Here is a 5,324-nt window from a genome sequence, read left to right as displayed (position 1 = left end):
AGGGTTCAATTCCCAGCACCTACATAGTGGCTTACAATCATCTATATCTCCATTTCCAGGGGATCCAACTCTTCTTGGCCTTTTTAGGTACCAGGTATGCAGTCAAAACAACTATGCTAGTTAAATAAATACACACACACACACACACACACACACACACACACACACACCAAATCCAAACATCAATGTTGTGAGGTGAATGGAGACTATACCCCTCCAGTTCATTTCCCTTGGGGTGACTATACAGGCCCTTTTGTATTTACAGACCATAGTTTTCAATACACATCCAAATGTAAGCCACAAAGAATTAAAGATTTTTTTCCTGCATAACTGTTTTATAGCATTAGCAAAAATAAGAGATTCAGAAGTTCTATTGTAAGTGAAGGAAGCCGATACGCAGTCTCTGCATGCTGTGATTCTCCAAGACAACATCCTGGATAAACCAGAACTATGGAGTCTGACGAGGGCAGGTTGAATGTGCAGTTCACGAGGAGTGTCAGAGCCACCGAACTTTCTGCACGCGCTGTGATGCACTCTGGTGGCGGTTCCTCCTGACTGGGTGGCGAGGCTCCCAAGTGACTGGTAAAACACACAGGCCTGTGAGCCTGTGAGGAAGTGATGGCACTTTGGGTGATGGGACCTGTAGGTCTCTGGGGTGTGTTTGAAGGAGCTATGGCTCCTTCCTGTTATACCTCTCAGCTGCTGTCCTCCATGGTGTTTCTGCCGCGCCATGGGCTTATAAGCAAGAGCCTTGCAACCACAGACTGAAACCACAAGCCAACATGGCTCCTTCCTTCGTTTAGTTGGCTCTGTCTGGTATTTTGTCAGTGATGAGATGTTAGCAGGCACACGAGGCCTCTCATTACGGTCATCCAGACCCATGAATGCACAACATCGTGATGAGGCCTCCTGTATTAGGGGCTCACAATGAGAACGGGTGTGACATGCTAAAGCTGGACCTTGCCAGCTTCTCGTCAGTGTGACAGAATGCCTGGGAAAACGAAGGAGGAAGCATTTATTTTGGCTCAGTCTCAGAGGTGGTGGTCCAGCGTCTCTCAGCCTTTGGCTGTGGTTTGTGCAGGGTGGACATGGAGTGTGGAGAACATCGCATGGTGAAGCTGCTCGCCTGAGGAGGGGAAAGGGACCGGAGCAGGTGTATTTTTTAGTTACTTAGGGCTCTATGTCCTCCAGGTAGGCCCCGCCTCCCAACAACACCATGGTATTGAGTCCATGACAGATCCTACCACTGACTAGAGCAGAGCCCTGGGAATGCGGAAACACAGGTCTCACCACAAAAGGGCGAGACAGCTTGTTCTGGAGCCAAACATGAGTGTTGGTGTCCCAGGAACACAGACTTAGGGCTCCTGGAGAGACATATTCTGCTGTGGAAATGACTGTAACAGATCTTGTTAGTTACAAAGGAAGTCATAAATCCAGGCAAATACATTGGCAGGGATCACAGGTAGGTGGCTGGTACAGCAAATAGAGAGAACTGTTGTCTATACAGGCCTCAGACACTATCTGATGACACTCTTAGCTTTGGGATTGGGGGAGGCTAGCAGCATGCTAAGAATATACTTGAAAAGTTTTGAAAGTCACAAGGCCGTTAGGTCAGACCCAGGAGTGGCTTTCAACGGGACTAAAATAGTCAGAGAGATAATCTAGCTCTGTTCTGCAACATTTTAACTCTCTGCGAGCAAGAGGCTCAGCCATCCGTCCTTGGGCACAGGAGGGCCATTCTTCTCGGAACTTCAGTTCCCAGTTTACCCAGAATCCAGGCACCTCCTGGTGACGTGTTATCCGGCACAGAGTTCCCTCTGCTTGGCCTCGGACTTGCTGAGAAAAGCACTCTAAAAGCAGACCCAGAAGAGAACATGAGGACAGTTGTTGGAGTCAGAGAGAAAAGGATGTTCTGAGATTTATCACCGAGATGTCTGAGGGTGGAGATGGAGGGGAAGGCCTGAGAGCCACATTTTGGATAGAGAACAAGCGGAAAGAGGAATCACAGCTTTTGTACTTCATAGATTTGTTAAATGAGAGGTAATGGGTCTCGGTTTGAAGAACACTCTGTGTGTTGCCTACACTCCAGATCTGTTAAGATAAGAAGGAACAACCGACATCACCTACCACCTACGGTCCTATTGTTGTGGGTTTAGCAGCCAGCTTTGTTGGATTTGGGTGGGGAAGGAATAGCTAACCACACTTCCATGTACCTTTACCCTTTAGCTCTGTAGACAGCTTAGAGCTCTCCTCACCAGTTGGACTTTAACCTTATGTAGCCTATAGCTCTTCACCCCTCACTGAAAGGCCAGTGCTAGCTTCTTTTGACCTAACCATCATAGCACTTGAGATCCGTGCCCTTTAAAAACTGGAATCCTCTGCTTCCCAGGGAACTGCTGAGGATCCTTGTGTCATTTGTTTCAGAGGAAGCTGATGCATTGATATTCCTGTCTCAAAGATGCCTGGGAAGATGATGGCTTCCAAGGGCTCTCACATCTCTCTCACATCTTTCTTCCTGCCCCTATTATCCCATCATTTGGATCTACCAACTGGAGACTGAGTGTCCAACACAGAAGCTTTGTGGGGAAACTTGATAAAAACCTTAGGAAGTTTCAGGACAGGTTCTTCTCCCCCTTCCCCGCCCCCCAGACAGCGTTTCCTTGTATAGGCCTGGCTCTCCTGGAACTTGCTTTATAGACTAGGCTGGACTTGAACTCACAGAGATCAGCCTGTCTTTGCCTCCCTAATGCTGGGATCAAAGGCACATGCTGCCATCACCCGGTCAGCTGCTTCGGTTTTCTTTAAACTCAAAGTTCTAAAGGAGGTGCCTGGATTTTAAAAGTGTACCTCTTTGGTTTGAAGCTTTAACCTTGCAGTTCCCCGAGGCAGTTTGACTGCCCAGCAGAGGCTCACCTTGAGCTCAGGAACCTCTTGCTTCAGTCTCCCAAGTGCTTATATTACATCTAAGTATCATGTATGTGTTACATGGTAGCATTCCTTCTAGGCTCCGCCCAACAGTTACCTAGCAACAGCCAGGTAGGCCAGGCTTGCTATAAAAGGGACTGTTTGGCCTCTCTTTGCTCTCTGTCCCTTTTCTCTCTCTGACCCCTTTCTCCCTCCCCCCCCCTTCCAAGTGTTCGCAGCCAGCTGGCCTCTTCTCTTCTTCTCTTCTCCTCTCCTCCCCTCCCCTTCCTTCCCTTCTCTCCCCCCTTTCTCTCTATCCTCTGTCACCTCCCTTCTCAACTCCCCTTCCCACGCCCCCAAATAAACTCTATTCTATACTAGACCCATGTATGACTGGTACCTCAGGGGGAAGGGATACCTCAACATGGGGCCGCTAAGGCGCCCCCTCCCGCCACACCATGCTGTACTCCACAAAACATATCATTGGTTGTACAAAACATCTCAATATGATATTGTGCCTGGCCGGAAAACAAACAAACAAACATGTGTCTTGCGACCCTCCCCCTCTCCTCAGCACATCCTATGCATAAGCTATGGATCTATCTTTGTCATTTGTCTATGCATATCCATATTAGCTCATGTAGAAATAACTATTACCTTTAAATTGTAAGTGATGCACATCTGTGGTAGGAAATAAAAGCAAAACCAGATGGGCCAACTCTTACTCCACACGCACAGGACAGCCGCTGCTCTGTAGACCTTGCTGACCTTGAACTCAGAGATCTGCCTGCCTCTGCAACCCTTGAACCCTCCAGCCCTACTGGGATTAAAAGAGTAAGCCAGTACACCTGGCTATCATGTTGTTTTATTTTTAAGTATTTGATTTTTGTTGTTTTTCTGTTTAACTGCTTCTCCATTGGGAAGTAACCTCTCTCAGCTGGTATATCATAAAATTAGGATATTTCACCTCTGAGACACCAGATGATCCTCATGCTACCCACCACCTGTCTAAGGGAGGTGGGGGTAGGGACTTTTGCCATCCCCTGACCTTGGTTTAGATGTTTACACAGAACTCTTACATTTCTCTCTCTCAGCCTCTGGGGACAGGTCTTCTGGTTACTCCCCCAGCCTGGCCCTGTAACTTTCATGCAACAAGCCCTTAGTAAATTGGAAGTAAAAAAAATTTCCCCGGGAGGGCTTGCCGAGAGGCGGGGCATCTAGCAGAAGCCTGGGGCTCAGAGGGAGCTGTTTTCACAACGCTAGTGAGCCTTCCACGCCCCAGAACCCACGCCCTAGAACGTACTCTTCCACAGCATTCCCAAGAGCATAGGTCCTCAGTTCTCAGGCAGGGTGCTTAGGCATTGCCATCTCGCCTCAGTGGAATCTCGCACCTGCAGAGGGAGAAGCTCCTAAGAGAGTCATCTCCCTTTAAGGAAACAGGACCCGGTGGGCTTTACCCAGCGCCAGGTAACTCCTCCGCCCCCCTGCACGCTTGAGCCGCTGGAGGAAGATTTTGAACTCATTTCAAGGGTTCTGTGTTATAGGAGAAAGGGGGCTTATTCTAGCAGTCACTGCAAATGCAACGTCAAGTTTCCCCGTTCTGAACAGCAACTGCTCTCCACTGCCGCATAAAAGGTTTCTTGCAGAAGTAAAAAGCAAACCCAGCTAGCAGCTCTTTCCCGGTGTCCCCGCCCCCTCCGCGTCCTTCCTTAAATCTCAGCCGATTTCCAAGGGACTTTCCCAGCCAGGCAAACTCTCCACTTGTGTAGGTGTAACCAAGGTGCACCGAGGAACGCTAGGCATGGGCCGGGAAGCAAAACAGAGCCAAGGGCGCCTGTGACCAGACAAATACCAGGTCCTGAGCCGCTCCGCGCCTACCTGGGCTGTTGGAGGAACTCCAGCATCCGAAGGAAGGAGCTCTGAACTTTCACCTTCAATCCCAGGTCCTAGGACCCAAGGCTTGGCGACACAGAGGCTTTCTAAGGGTGGGGGCTAAGCGGTACTGTGATCCTGCTAGAGTTGAGGATGCGGGGGCGTGGGTTGAGCCAGTCGAGAGGGGTTCTAGGAAAGGGCTGGCTGGGCTGGAGAAGGGATGGGAAAGAGTTGGGGCAGAGCCCTGGGAGGGGCACAAAAATAAAGGAGGAACGGGGTTTGGGATTGCAGAGACACAGGAAGGTCCTTGAGGGAGGAGGAATGAGGAAGAATGGGGAGGGGTGGGCGTGAGATTGAGATTTAGCAAACCGAAAAGGGGCATTTGGGGGAGGAGAGATGGAAGGAATAGGGGCGTGGCAGAGGTGATGGGGAGCGTGGAAGGGGCTTAGGAGACTGGGGGCGGGGCCTGGGCGGCCCAGGGGGCGTGGGGTGGGCGTGGTGGCCGGGTACCCCACGTGGTTGCAGGGTTGAGTTCACACTCGGTTACA

The 5,324-nt window shown here is 50.1% G+C and overlaps 1 long non-coding RNA gene across 1 annotated transcript; it reads right to left on the bottom strand.

Moving 5' to 3' along the window:
• Positions 1 to 302: 302 nt before the first annotated feature.
• Positions 303 to 4,645, bottom strand: LOC143434639 (uncharacterized). The gene is made up of 2 exons (XR_013104258.1): positions 4,208 to 4,645; positions 303 to 1,850 (listed from the first exon to the last, which is right to left on the bottom strand). It is a non-coding gene; the product is annotated as an uncharacterized LOC143434639 (long non-coding RNA).
• Between the last annotated feature and the right edge of the window lie 679 nt (positions 4,646 to 5,324).

Source organism: Arvicanthis niloticus, chromosome 16 (assembly GCF_011762505.2).
Source record: "Arvicanthis niloticus isolate mArvNil1 chromosome 16, mArvNil1.pat.X, whole genome shotgun sequence".
In the NCBI taxonomy this organism is placed as follows: Eukaryota; Metazoa; Chordata; class Mammalia; order Rodentia; family Muridae; genus Arvicanthis; species Arvicanthis niloticus.
This window is presented reverse-complemented; position numbering and strand designations above follow the sequence as displayed.